The sequence below is a fragment of the Grampus griseus genome, assembly GCF_964374135.1.
Source record: "Grampus griseus genome assembly, chromosome: 3".
Taxonomy (NCBI): domain Eukaryota; kingdom Metazoa; phylum Chordata; class Mammalia; order Artiodactyla; family Delphinidae; genus Grampus; species Grampus griseus.
In genome coordinates, this window is record NC_139019.1 from 125,701,970 (window position 1) to 125,717,145 (window position 15,176).

General features: G+C 55.6%; 1 protein-coding gene across 1 annotated transcript in view; it reads right to left on the reverse strand.

Moving 5' to 3' along the window:
- The window catches only part of PDGFRB (platelet derived growth factor receptor beta), a gene marked incomplete at its 5' end in the record, with an annotated part of 38,459 nt that extends 26,357 nt beyond the window's left edge, over positions 1–12,102 (reverse strand). Inside the window, one exon of the mRNA XM_082652392.1 lies at positions 11,749–12,102. The remainder of the gene's footprint in view (positions 1–11,748) is intronic.
- Between the last annotated feature and the right edge of the window lie 3,074 nt (positions 12,103–15,176).

Here is a 15,176-nt window from a genome sequence, read left to right on the forward strand (position 1 = left end):
AGTGAAATGGGGGTGGGAGGAAGCCCTGCTTCAGGGAGAAGCGGGTGCTTGAGGCCAGCAGTCTTGGGCCAGGGATGCTCTGAATAAACAAGATGCCAGAGGGAGGAGGAGGCCCGGCCGTGGGGTCAGAGTCTTGGAATGTCAGAGCTCCGAGGCCCTCAGGAACCAGCTATCGGATCCAGCCCCCTTACCGTGCCCCACTGTACAGATGGGGAAACTGAGGCTTGGAAAAGGACAGGGATAGGTCTCAGTGTTTTGACCTAGGCAATCCTGGGCTCAGTTGACCAATGGGGCACTGAAGCACACCTGACTGGGCAGCCCCTGCCTCCAGCCCCGGCTCAGATGTGAGGCTGGTGGCTCAGGGCCTAGGGTTCAAACCACAGCTGCTGCTACCTCCCTCCCCACAGGATACCGACCCCCCTTGCCACACACAGACCTTTATATCACCTTCCCTGCATTGTCCCAGCCTGGCGGGGATTGGAAACAGACTCAGAGGAGGTGACTTGCTAAGTTGCTGGCAGAAGGGGGGACACAGACTCCGGTCTCCTGCCTGGTGGTCTAGTCCTCTCTCCTCCACACCACAGACACTTCACAGCTCCTGACACAAACTTTGGGGACAGATCCCTGGCTGAGAGTAAGGGATGTGGGTTCTAGCTCAGCCCTGTCACCCTGGTCCTGCCCCTCTCTGAGCCTCAGTCTCCCCATCTGTACACAGGGTGGGCAGGGCTGTCCTAGGAACACTTCTGGGGCTGACATGGTGTGACTCTCAGGACCCTGCTCTGGAAGAAGCTGTGCTGAATTAGAATGCTGGGGTGGGGGTAGGGTGCGGGGGAGGGGCCCTAGCCAGGATGTCATGACTCAGCTCGAAGAAGGCAGCCAGCCCCAGTCCTGGGCGTGCGTAGGGGCAAGAGGCATCTGGAGCTGGAGACTGAGTCTTCCCGCCAGCGGTTGGGAAAGCACAAGAGTGATGGCAGAGAGTGTGGCCCACGTGGGCTTACCCCAAGTGGGCTGAGTTTTAGGTAGACTCTTGCAACACAGGTAGGGGAACCCCATCCTGGGAGCCAGGGAGGAGAGCCGTTTCCGTTGGGTTGGGAAATAGTTACGGGCTGCGGATAGAAAGCTGGGAAGGGGCTGAGGCTATGCGGCTCTCACCTGCCCCTCTCGATCCGATGCCCCTTCTGCCGCTAAAGGTTCAGCACTCCACCCTACACACTGAATCTCCCCACAGACCTCAGGATCACATAGAGGTCAGAGAGGGTGTGCAACCTGCCTCAAATCACACAGTGATGCAGCTTGATCACCCAGGCCCAACTCTCTGCCACGCTGCTTCTAGACCCAGAGGACCTTCCTGCTTTCCAGGTACCTATGAGGTCTCCCAAACAAAGCAGCAGAAGTCAGCTAAGCTGGGGCCTGGCATGGGATCCAGCTGTTCTGGAAGTCCAGGTGAGTGGAAGGACAGTGCTAGTTCCATGGACCGTCAATCTGATGCCCCTACCCCTGCCCCCTCCAGCAGAAACTTGGTGGCCTCTGCCTGCCCCATTGTACCAACCCCTCCCCTATCACCTCCAGTCTGTCCCCTCCTGCCTGTTCTCACACCCTAACCAGAGGAACATTTCTGAAATCCCCGTCTGACCATGTCCTTCCCTGACACTTCCATGGCACTCCATCCGCCCTCACTAAAGGCCAGCTTCTTAGCCCAGCCTTTAAGACCCTTCAAGCCCTGGCCCTGCTGACAGACGGCTCATCATGACAGAGGGGGGAGGATGCTGTCCTCCCAGCTCCCCAGGGGCCCAAGTGAGGCTTCCATGCTCTTGTCACTCACTCTGTGCTCCTGTCCCCAGAAGGCCTCCCCAGGGACACAATGGAAAGAAATGACCTATTTTCTGGAAGTTCAAAATAAGACGAAACATCTGTCTGGATCGGAGTCAGGCTGATAAAGAACGGGCTGATCCCCCCAGTCCGAACCCCTGCTCCTGCACACCCCCTCACCCGCACTTGGGGGTAGGGGGAGCAGGCCAAGCTCCTTGGAACAGTTCATGGGAAAGCGCTCAGTGTGTGCCTCACGGCCGCTGGGGGCCCGGGGGAGGGGGCCTGGGTTCCCACACGGGCTGGGAAGCGGCCCTGAGAAGGAGGTCAGGGAGGGAGGGAGGCCCACTGCACACGGCTGTCCCCCCGCCTGCCGAGCAAGCACTGCTTGCCTCCCCCGGTGCCTCGCGGGCCTCTCTGTTCATCCCCATGGCCACTCCCCGGCCCATATGGCCTGGCTCTGCCCAGGCCCAGTGATCCCTGGACTAGAGTCCCCTGGATCCCAGCTAGGCCCCAGTGGCCCCTTCAAAAAGGAACAAGGACTTAGAAGGCCTTGAAAATAACAACGAGAAGAAGAACTACCTATGATTTAGTTCTCATCACCCAAAGCCTGGGCTAAGGCCTGAACGTGAATGATCTCAGAACAATCCATGACATCGGTGTTGCTTCCGCATTTTACACACGAGGAAAGCAAGGCACAGAGAGGTCAAACCGTTTGCCCAACGATTTCACCAGTCCTGGAGCTGGTGCTCGACCCTGGGCAGACTGACAGCACACAAGCTCAACACTCATATGACAGCCTCTCTCAGGCAGGAGGCAAAGATGTCAAGCTTGTGTCTGGCACACAGTACGAGCTCAATATACAATTCACCGGGTTTATTCTTTCACCCTCTGTTTTCCAACCTCTCCTTCAGTCTCCTTCAGCCAGGTGAACCTGGCAGGATAAGCGGGGAGGAAGTCACACCATCTTTCACAGAGCCCTTTAATCTTAGGGCTGGGAGGGGCTGTAAGTCCTCCCAATTCACATCTCCCCCACCCTTTCTGCAAACAAAGGGGTTGTCCAGCCTCCAGCTGCACACCTCCCATGATAGGGATCTCACTACCTCACCCGCAGCCCATTCCATTCTCGGACAGCCCAGGATCCTCAGAGGTCAGACTATTTGAAAATTTTTACTCCATTGAGCACAATCTGTCTCATCGTATCCTCTACCCATTGGTCCTGCTTCCATTCACCAATGCCAATGCCCTCCACCCTGCAACAAGGATGTTTTTCTTCCCATTCATTTTTCTGATGCTCCCCAATCTGAAAACAAACAAAAGCCCTTACTAATTCAGAGCCAGGCACTCTGCGAAATGAGATGACCTGGGGGTTTTGTTTTAGCCTCACAACAATCCTGTGAGGAGGATACAATCAGTATTCCCATTTCACAGAGGGGGAGACTAAGTCTCAGAGAGGTATGGCAACTTGCCCAAGGTCACACAGCCGATAAGTAATAAGCCAATGATAAGCTGGGATGCAAGCTCAGGCCCTTCTGACTCCAAACCTGTATTCTTCACTGCTCTGCTAGACTGCCTAGCTTCTGCCCAGAAACAGGTCTGATCACAGAGAAACACTCCCACATGGGTTCACCCTAATGGGGTCCACACGGAATCCAGGCTCTCAGGGATGAGGGATCCTCAGAGGTTACAGTCCTGTCCCTCCCTCACTGAGGGGCAGAGTGAGCAAGGGATCTACCCCAGCTCACCCAGGAATTTGGAAGTCAAGTAAGGGTAGAACTCAGGACCTTTCTGCGACGTCACTGCAGAGTCTGAGGGTCAGCATCCAGGCTGAGGAGAGGAGTCTCTGCTGAGGACAGCCTGGGGCTGGCAGAGGCAGTGCCCAAGCAGGTCTCTGGTCTACCATGAGGCCTGTCCCAGACGCCTCCGATAAAGAGCATCCCGGTAGTCAGGCTAGGTGGGTGGTCAGCTCTGCCACAGGCCTGCTGCGCTCAGGGTCCAGGCCTGCCCCTGCTGAAGCTCCAGCACCCCTTCCACTGTTCACAGAGGGCCTGGGGGCCTCTGCAGCTGCAGAGTTCCAGGCCTCCACCATCCCTCGGCTGCCCTCCCTGAAACCCGCCCCCCGCAGCCAACCCCCAGTCTCATCTCCAGCCGGTGCCATGGCAACGGGGAGCGTCAGGCCCTGGCAGCCAGAGGAGCCCCTGAGAGGGGTCCCAGGCTGAGGCTGGGGAGGGGGGGGGCGCAGCAGGCGCAGACAAGCAAACCTTCTGTTCCCCTGGCTGCTGCCAGCCCGAGATCAGCCCTGGGCTGGGGTGGGGGCCACACATAAAATGGTTCTCAGAGCCAAGTGGGCAGGGGGCAGGCCTCGGCCATTCAGACGGACCCACCAGCACGCGGCCTTCCCCCAGCAGCCCAGAGCCGGCACATCGGGCAGGGCAGCTAGCTAAGGAGAACCTGCGTCTAATTGCTGCCAGTTACGGAGCATTGAGATTCCCCTCAGAGCCCTCCTGGGCAGCAGAGCCAGAGGGGAGAAAACGCCCACGTTTCACTCCCCCTGGCTTTCCCAGCATCTGTTCTTTCACCCCTTCCTCCAGTCGCTCACCCCGAGTCTCCCACTTAACTGTTACTCAGCCTCCCTGTGCCTCGGGTTTCCCATCTGTAAGTCAGGGCTCGTCATCGAGTTGTCAAGGCCTTTGAATGAGTTAATACAAGGAAAATACTCAAAGCAGGGCCTGGCACACAGCCCTCGGCCAAGTCAGTGGCCACGTGACTGTTCTTCATTCACTCACGGGAGAATAAGTCACTCACTCATTCACTCACTCGCTGGCCTTGAGACCCTGCTAGGCTAAGCTTGTCAGCAAAGGATGCATGTGGGAAATGGGGTGATGGGAAAGCCAGGAAGGGTAGCTGCAGTTGTTACTGGTATTGTCAGCAGGCTCAGCTTGGGTAGGGTCGGGTCTCCTCCTGGCACACTCAAGGATTTAAAGGCCAACCCAGGACCAGAACCCAAGTCTAATGACTCCCAGTCCACTGTCTGCCAACCAGCTCTTTCTTCTACCTTTGTTTTGGCCTCTTAGTTTGATTTTTCACAAATGAGGAAACCCATCTAACGATTTGGGGGATGTCTTCAAGTTCCTCGTATGGGATTAGGCATACAGTAGGTGCTCGATAGATGCTTACCCAGCACGAGAGATCAAATGGCTGTGTAGAGTCAGCTCTTCCGGTCCTCAGCTGCCCCCTAAAAACTCAGCACTCCCTGGGCTGGGAAACTGGGATAGGCAGGCGATGGTGACCCTTGCCCTCCAGGAAGGTGATGGGACGGGCTGGTGAGGGGGCAGCACAGACACATGGGACCCTGATGCCAGCAGGCTGTGCCTGACGCCTCCCGGGGCAGTGAAAGCACATGGAGGGGCTCAGCCAGGCCGGGGGCCGCAGTCCCAGCTAGAAGCCACTTAATCCAGGTCAAAGTCCCAGCTCTACTACCTCATAAACATGTGACCTCTCTGAGTTTAACTTCCCTGAGTCCCAATTTTCTGGAAAACAGCAAAAGAGATATCCTTTTCCATTGCTGTGAGGGTTAGAGATGATGATGAAAGGCTCCTGAGGTATAACAGGCGCTCAGTAAATGGTAATTATTATGATTATAGGACGAATTCAAGGGGGGAGAGGGTGGCCTTGAGTTGGGTTCTGTGGTGGACGATGCCAGGGAAGGGTATTCCACAGAAGCTCTGCGTGAGCAGTTAGGGAAGGGGGAGATCACGAGGCATCCGGGTGGTGGCAGAGAGAGATCTGTTAGGCTAGACACTGGGGCTCTTCAGCAAAGAGGCAGGGGATGGGCAGAGAAGAAGGGCAGAGGCCACTCTGGGAAAAGTTTGGGGTGCTGAGTAAGGACTTGGGCTCTGCCCTGGAGGCACTGGGAAGCCACCTTGTCAGCGTATTGACAGTGAGAGTAGGGGGCTAGCTGCTGGTTGGGCAGTGACAATGGTGCAAGTCCAAGCCCTTATGGGGATGGGGGGCCTCCACAAAGGAGAGTGACGGGAGTAGGTTGGCATTTTGTGGGAGGCCGTGGATTAGAATGGGGACAGTGGAGGCAGTGAGACCAGTCTCAGGGATGAAGCCATCTCAAACCCAGCCTGAACTCCCTGGCAGGACCAGCTATATAATTTGCGGGGCCAAGTGCAAAATATAAATGCAGGGACCCTTGTTAAAAAACTATTCAGCATTTCAAGGCAATGCTAGGCCCTTCTAAGCGTGGAGCCCGCTGTGACTGCACATGCTGGACGCTCCTGACGTCACCCCTGCTCCCTGGACTAGAGGGGAGGCCAACTGTCTGTCCATCCATCCATCCATCCATGCAGGCATCCACCAACCTGTTTATCCATCTCTCCCCTACGCTTATTTATCACTCTTTCATTATCCATTCAGCAGAAAGGCCCCAGCCTGGGGGCTGATAAGGACACAAATACAGTTAAGACAGGAGTAGCCCACGGTCCACTGAGTCACACCTGAGCCTTTACCTTTAGGGCTTCAGTGACAGGTTGGTAAATCTGAGCCCTGCCCTCTGCGGCTGACTCTGGAACTTCCCCCCCCCCCCCGCCCCATCCATGACCACTTAGGCTCAGCCTCAGGAGTGGAGAAGCTAGAAGAGGACGTGTCACAGCTCTTACGGTTCCACTTCCCAGAACAGAAGGTAACCAGGGCAGCAACATGTGAAATACCCGCACAAAGGCTGGCAGGAGCTCTCAGGGGCTAAGAACGGAGCTGGATGGAGCCTCTGGGGTCACTGAGCTGTCCCCTTGCCCCCCACCCCGTCACTTTATGTAAAAGGAAATTATGGCCAGAATGGAGAAGTGATGTAACCAAAGGCTCCGTGGTCCACAAGACTACCCAGAGGGTTTCCCATCCCTCGTCGGGATGGTGCTGCCCCTTTTCAGCCAGAAGTCTGCCCTGGGGCCTCACCCCGGGGAGAGCTGGAGCCTAAGCCCTGAACCACAGAGGTGGATGGTGAAGATTCAGCGCTGGCACAGAGGGAAGTCCAGACCTGCAGGCCGGGTCCCGGGCTCAGTGCTATCACTGACAACCTGTAGGACCCGAGGCACGTCCCTCCTCTTCTCTGGACCTCAGTTTCCCGTGCATATAGTAAGGAAGTTGAACACAGTGATTCCCATAATCCTCTTCACTTCTGACCTTCAGGAACCATCTGACCGGCCTGGCCCTGCTGCCCCTACCTCCCAAGCGACAACCCTTTCCATCACAGGGCAGAGGAGCTGGTACCTCTGGCAGATGAAAGGTTCTGGACACCTGAGACATTAAATAGCTCTGATCTGAAGCGAGGAGAAGAGAGGGTACTAATGCAGTTAAAGCAATACACTTTGATTTTCAACCTCCTGCACTAGGCTGGGCTGGGGCGTCCCAGAAAGCATCCGGGAAAGGCGGATCCTGGGGTCACGGCCTGGGGGGTTCAGGAAGCTCTTTTGCCTGAGGGTTCTGGGCCTGAAGTCTTGGGAGGGGCTTCTACACTGGAAGCAACAGTGTGTGAATTCCACACTCCTCCCATTAGAGGTGGGTCTCTGCATCCATTCCCTTGCCTCTGGAGCCCATCATTCATTCTACCATGCGCCAAAGCCTTGCTTCCTTTTGAAATCAGAGCCTATGAAGTCTGAAAATCAGCAAAGGGTCACAGCATCCACACATACCCCCTCACAGGCAGTCCTCCTGACCCTCCTTCCTCAGGATCTCAGGAAAATAGGGCTATGGGCACTGGGAAAACACGACCTCAGAGCTCCCCAAGAAACTGAGTGCATTAACAGGCCGCTCTGACTGTCAGAAGGTCCCTCCTCCTTGTTACAGGGCACCGTTTTCCATTAGAGGTCATCGATCCTGACCACTTTCTGTAATGTGTAGAAAAAGGGTAAGAAAAAACCCTTTCACTGTGAAGTTAAATATGCATGATCCCTGAGCACACAACAGAGCTTGTGCAACTGCCCATCTGGGCTGGTGTGGCTTGGAATCCTGGAATTGTTTTAGGGCTGGAAGGAGCTCAGAGATCATCTTGTTCAAACTCCTTGTTTTACTGATGGGAAAACTGAGACCCAGAGAGGGACTGACTCACCCACAGTCGCACAGGATGGGTTCCTGGGTCTGATGACCACCTCTGGCGCTCTGAGGGGCGCCACAGCTGAGATCCAGAACCCACCCAGCCTCTCAGTCGCGGACTCTGGAGTCAAACACACGCGGTTTAAATCCTGGCTCTATCGCATCCTGGCTGTGGGACTTCGGGCAACTGACTTAACCTCTTAACCTCTCTGGGCATTTCTTCATGTGTAGAATGGAGAGTTTATATCCACTCCTCGAGGTGGTTTGCGCTGATTGAATTAGTTCAGCAAATACGAAGCACTCCCTGAGTGCCAGGCCTGTTCCAAGCGCTAAGGCACACAGCAGTGGACTTGACGGTAATGGATGTAAAGCACAATGAAAGTGCTCAGAGAGGGCTGGTCCCAGTTCTGTCATCCCGCACACGTGGCTTCCCAGTTGAGGCGTTACAGGCTCTGATGCTGGGGAGACATGGTGGAGGGTTGCGGGAGCTGTGGAAAACAGGGCAGGAAGATCTCCCCCTTCCAAGGGTCCACTGCCTGCGGGGTTCTGAACCACGTGCAAGAAATGGGGTGAGGGGGTACATTTCAGGAATGTCTGGGGCCTCTCTCATTCCTTCCTCCCTCCTCACCACTCAGCAGCCTGTCCTGAGCAAAGCACCCAGAGGAGTCCCCTCCTTCAGCCTAGAAGGCAGCTGGTCTCAGAGCCAGACTGTGCCTGGAGGATAGAGTTGAGCCTTTAGCACACCCGTGGTGCCCAGGTCCCTTCCCTTCTGTGGGCATAGCACTTCATGAGGTGCAGACCAATTTCACAGCCAGGTCATCCCGTGCAGGAGGCGGGGAGAGCAGCTGCTCTCTCTTAGCCTTTGGCATTAAGTCCAGCCCCAGGAGAGGCAGGAACTGTGCTAAGTACTGTATCTGTATTATTACTATGTGGACCCTGCATCCCACCCTACTGCTCACAGAGGAGGGGCCTGACGCCCAGAGAGGCAGAGCGCTAGCCCAGGGTCACACAGTCAGCCGGACCAAGGGGGGCTCATCAGATGACCAAACCTGGTGTTGTTTACCCACCGTGCCCACTGCCTTCCAGATGCGCACGCAGCAAGAAAGAGGACGTGGGGGCCTGAGGTTGGCCACACAGTGGATTTGAGTCGAGCCAGGACCAGTGCTGGGTCTCCTGACTCTGAATCCACGGTGCTTTCCGCTGCCCCACATCTGTGGGCAATTAGAAGTCTCATCTCTTCTTCCCACAGAGGAGGGAGGGCTGCCCGATCACCACTGAAGGGAGGGGACTCACCAGATGGTCTCCTTCCTCACTCAAGACCAAGCCAGGGCCCGGGTGGACCTGGGAGCAGGTCAGGCCTGAAGCTAATCTTTCTGCTGGAGAAAGTGCTGGAGCCAGGAGCAGGCTCTGTGGGAGGATGGAAACTCTCCGCTCTGACCAGGGGGGCTCCCTGGGAGCAAGGGGGTTAAGTCTTTGGTTTCAGGTAGACCTCGGCCTAAATACCAACTCTACCAACTAACTGTGTGACCCTGGGAAAGTCACTTAGCTTCTCTGAGCCGTGTTTTTCTTGTCTTCAAAACAGGGGTAAGACAATAGCCAGGACATGGAAGCAACCTAAGTGTCCATCAACAGATGAATGGATAAAGAAGATGTGGCACATATATACAATGGAATATTACTCAGCCATAAAAAGAAACGAAATTGAGTTATTTGTAGTGAGGTGGATGGACCTAGAGTCTGTCATACAGAGTGAAGTAAGTCAGAAAGAAAAAAACAAATACCATATGCTAACACATGTATATGGACTTGAGGACACGAGAAGGGGAAAGGGTAAGCTTGGATGAAGTGAGAGAGTGGCATGGACATACATACACTACCAAATGTAAAATAGATAGCTAGTGGGAAGCAGCTGCATTGCACAGGGAGATCAGTTCTGTGCTTTGTGACCACCTAGAGGGGTGGGATAGGGAGGGTAGGAGGGAGATGCCAGAGGGAGGAGATATGGGGATATATGTATACGTATAGCTGATTCACTTTGTTATACAGCAGAAACTAACACACCATTGTAAAGCAATTATACTCCAATAAAGATGTTAAAAAACAAAACAAAACAAAACAGGGGTAAGAATAATACCTATTCCAAAAACCTGTTGTGGGGGATTATAAGGCGTACGAGGTTCCAGGCTCTGTGCCCAGCACAGGGTAAGCACTCCGTGATGGTGACCGACATGGTCTGCATGTCCCCAAGGGCTGTGGATTCAGGGCCCTGAAGCTTGGAGGCAGGGGAGGACTGCCTGATTTCAGAAGATCTCGTTAGAGGCCTCTGTGCACTTTGGGATCACAGAGGCAGGGGCACTACCCCCCTTGACATATAGGAAAATGTCTGGGGGACGGACACACATAAGGTTCTGGAAAGGCACCTGAAGGAAGACAAGAGGCCTGGGTTCTGGGCTCACCCTTGGGAACACCAGGTCTTCAGTCAGTCCCTCCTCCCCTTCACAACCACATTTTCTCAGCCCCACTGGCCTCCTGGGAACACTGGGGCCAGAACACTAGATGGGGAAGCCTGGGGCCCAAACGATCTCTGATGTGTAAACAGAACACGAACAGAAAGAGAGGGTCAAGCAACAAGGCTCCAGGATGATGGGCGTAGTAAGCTCTTGGAAGACTAGAAGAACGTGGGAAGGCTGCCTGGAGGGGGTAGAATAGGGAGGGTCCTTGAAGGAAAAGGGAAAGTGGTAAGGAAGGGCATGCCCACTGGCAGGATCCTGAAGATTCCTTCCGGGAATTCTGGGATCTGACCGTCAGGAACACAAAGCCCAAGTCTGGCGTGATGGGGCAGGGAGGCTACTATCTCCCTGAGCTCTGCCGCCTACTAGCAGAGCAGTGTGGCACAGTTTTGTGGTTGCTGTGAGCCTCAGTTTCCTCACTCGTAAATTGGGTATAAAATCAGTCCCTGCCCCTGGATTTGCTGGTGAGCGTTACATGAGATCATGCTTATAACACACTCCACATGGTCCTGGCATGCAGTAAGGGTCCATCAGTAAGTAGCAGCCGCTATTAAGAGTTTGGGCTTTCTATAGGCACCTTCTACCAGGGAGACTCACAGAAGGAATCAGATTCATATTTAAGAAGGAGGGAGACAGTGAGGAGGCCTGAGCAGCTGCCTGGGACCAGAGGAAAGGGCCCAGCAGCCAACCCCCCTTCTTCACAGAGGGGCCCCCAGATCTGACTGCTAGATCCCAAACCCCCGGCCCAGGCTGCACGACTGTGACTGTTAGGAAGGGCCTGCCATGGCCCCCTCGCCTTCGCACTTTCCCAGCCGCTGGGGGTTTGGAAGGACATCTTAGGAATCTGGAAAATTTGCAAATCCATTTAAATCCTGAGAGGTTGCCTGGCGGCCGACTGGCTTAGAGCCAGACAGATTCTTAGGGACAAGGCTTGGGCCCAGGGACAGAGGCAGTGGATCTGAGGTCCCCGTTCCCTGCTAGGTCCTCTTGCCATGTACCCTGCTGGCCATCTCTCAATTCCCCTCTCACACCCCTCCCAGCTCTCCCCGCCACCCCCCCACAGGCGGTGCTTTGCTTTGGAGGACACCCCCGCCCCCCTGCTTGGCACCCAGAAACCTCTGAGATTTGTTTGATGCGGGCAGGGGGCACCGACCCCAGAAGCAGCCTGAGCAGGAGAGAGCTGGCTCCTCCAGCCCTGATGTCGCCAACAGCCTCCTGGCCTCCTCCCATCTGGTTTGGTTAAAAATATTTTCCATTTTTTGACCTACCCAAGAAGGCGCAGTCTGGGACAAGGGGACAGGACAAGGGGCTGGGGTTCCCTCCTCTTCCCAGCACTTACCTTGCTGCTGATGCCTTCTGAAGTGTGGGCAAGGTCCCAGGCTCTGGGCTGTCACCCCCTCCAGGAAGACCTCCTCACTGCCTACCCTCTCCTGTTATCAGAAAGACTTTGCTGGACCTGAAATTGGGCAGCAGCAGGGTAGGAGGGCAGTGAGGACCTTTGCAGGCTCCCAGAGCCTCAGGAGAATGGCGGGAGTGAGGGGCTACGGGGGTGAGGAGTGGCCTCACTCCCAAAGCATCCCTCTGGAGGAGCAGGGCTGCCAGGAGGGGCCGCCCTGGATCTGTCTGTCTGTATCGTTCGGCACAGGCTGCTGCCGGGTGCCGCTGGTCAGAGGGGCCCGGGCGCTCTCCTAGTCCCTCCTTCTCTCCGGCTCCAGACTGGGCGGGCAGGGACTGCGGGCTGCTGGCAGCCCCAGGAGCTCACACCACCGTGGGCTTCCCTGCCCCCCCTACTTTGGGGGAAAGGCTGCAGGGCGGCCTCTGATTGGCTCAGCTGGGAGAAGGGGGCTGGGGGCGGGGAGGGTGGACGCGTGCGTCTGTTTTCAATTTTAGTTCCCCCTCCCTCTTTCTTTTCCCCCAAGTTTCTTGTTTTTCTTCCTCTTTTCCCTCTGCTTGCTCCCTCCCGTAGCCTGCTCACTCAGGATGTGAGGAGATGTTTAGAAATTCCGCAGCCCACGCCAGCCAGCCGCTGAGTCACTTTTATTAAAGAGTGGCCTGGCCCCACTCACCTGATGCCTGTCTCGGGTGGCAGACTCCCCTTGCCGTGGCACCTGGGGCTGGGTCCCTTCTCTGTGCCTTAGCTTTCCCATCTGTAAAAGGAGCTCTGATAACCTATCCGGTTGATTCCATCGACATTCATTCCTTAAACAAGCTTGTTGAGCACCTACTACGTGCCAGACGCTGTGCTGGGTGTTGGGATGCAGTGGTAAGTTACAGTCCCTGACCTCAGGGTACCTAGGCTAGTGGGAGAGACAGTGCCCAGGGAGGGCAGGGGGGCTGAGAGTGCATTCAGAGGGGCACTCGCAGAGGCTTAAGGGAATCAGAAAGGGCTTCTGAGAAAAGGTGACTTGGAAGAGAGAGAAAGCCCTTCTGAGGTTATCAGTCACTTCTCGTAAGAAGAAATCAAGGTCCAGGGGTGAATTAGCACAGAGAGAGAAAGAGACATGCCCAAAGCCATCCAGCAAACTTCAGACTTCCAGACATCTTCCTCCACCATCTCAAAATCCCTGGACTACCAAGAATTATTTCCTCACCGTATAGACAAGGAACCGAAGCCCAGAGGAGTGAGATGAGCTTCGCAAACTCACACAGCTATGGCAGAGCTAAAGCAGAACCAGGCCTCATGAGTCACGTGGTGGAACAGATACAGGTGATCTGACCCCAGCGGAAGACCCACACTGCAGTGTCAACCGGCCCTCCTGTCCCACCTTCTTCTTGGGTTATCCCTTCCCCATCTCTCATTCATTTTCGAGTGCCTGTTGCGTTCCGTTTCCATCCTCTGCACTAAGGTCTGCCAAGGTTCCTCTGGGAGCCCCTGGGCTTCTCACCCCCTCACTTCTTCAACCGTCATTTCCTCGGATCAGAACGTGTCTCTAGTCACAGACTCCTGACCAAGGGCATCATTTTAAAAGGACATAGAGTTGGGTTGTGTCACCCTGCCGCCATTACTGTACACATAGGGAATCGGAGTCCCAGAGAGGGGAAGAAAAGTGTTCCAGGTCACACAGGTAGAGCCTGACTCTGCCCAGAGCTCCTTCCATCCTGCCCTCTGTCTACACCCTTTTCCTCCTGGGCCTCACCCCAGGTTCCTGTTCATGGGTGGAAGGAGGTTGGGATTTCATGCCAACCACGGTAACCTATCTTGCACTCATTTCTTGGTCTTGTCCCAGTGGGGACTGCCCAGCAGAGCATCTGGCTGGACCACACAGAGGGAGAAGGGTTCTCAGACGAGCTCCAGGCAATGTGGTGGGGGCCGTGAGAGCCTCCCAAGAGAGGGGGCCTGGTCCAGCTTGGTGGCAATGGAGTCACAGGGGAATACGGGGGACTCCAAAGACCACAGGGTCAGGCCTTCCTGCCCAAAGATTCCATCAGTCTTTACAACTTCCCTCCAGGCATTTGCCTTGGCCATTCACCTCTAAAGCCTTGGCCCAACTTCTCGGACCAGGTCAATGGGGGAGAACAAGGAGGCATTTCAACTCCCAGTACCCAAAATAGATAGTCTGGGAGTCAGGAGACCCAGCTGTGCACTTCTTGTGTGGCCTTGGGTAGTTACCATGGCCTAGCTGAGCCTCAGTTTCCCCATCTGTTCATAACACGGGTGGACTCTCTGTGCTGGAGGGCCCTTGGGATGCTTTGTCTGCAAGTGTCTTAGAGTTGGACTCTAGCTAGGGAGAGGAGGCTGGTGGACCCCAGGGCAAGGGGACAGCTGGGGGCCAGAGATGCAGCACAGAGGGGAGGGGGCGGCCGCTGGTGGCTCCCCTGGGAAGCTGGCGGCTGCCGGTTTCCGGCCAGCCCAGGCATCCGGTTGGCCCATCTGGAATCACTTAGCCCCTACCACCATTAACCCTTGGCAGGCACCAGGACTGTTATGCCTCCTCATAGCTGAGATGGGGTTGGGGGATGCAGAACCACATGGAACACCACAGGGCACTCACTGAGGGCTGGACAGTTGAGGAAGAAGGGTCATGATTGACAGGGCAGGCTCTGGAGCCGGAGACAGAGCTGGTTTCAAATCCCGGCTTCTGCAGTTCCAAGCTACATGATCTCGGGCAAGGCACTTAAACTTCTCAGCCTCGGTTTCCTCCTCTGAAAAATGAAGATAATTCAAGGAATGACTCGAAAGACTGCTGTGATTTGTAATGCACGCCTCAAGGGCTAAGTACAGTGCCTGAAGTGTTCTTGAAATAGTGTGTCTCCCTCATTCCAGCTGCAGCCCACCACTGTGTACCCCTAGGCTGAGCTCTCCGCTTTCTGGGCCTCAGTTTCCCCCGTGTACTCTGAAGGAGTGGGCAGTGGGCAGTGCAGTGCCGTCACGCCGGGGTGGTCAGCGTGGCCCCCAGCCCCACTGGAGACAGGATGAGCCACGAGCAGCCTCCCACCTGCCCAGATGCTGGGAGCCTGGTCCAGCCTCCGACAATCCTGTCTTGGGAGAGGCTAGGTTGAGAGTGGGTGGGCGGAGCGTGGAGCGTGGGGAGCACTGCCTGAGGTGAAGTGGAATGGGGTACAGAGGGAGAGAGGAGCCGCAGGCCTTGGGGTTCAGCACGTCCCCTCCCCACTGCACAGTGTCATGCTCGGGGATTAAGAACCTGGGCTCTGATATGGGTAGTTCCAATCCAACTCTGCCACTTCCTAGCTGTGTGACCCTAGACGAATTACATGATCTGAGCTCAAAGAGCCTCAGTGTTTTGAGCTGTAAAATGGGGCTGTTGA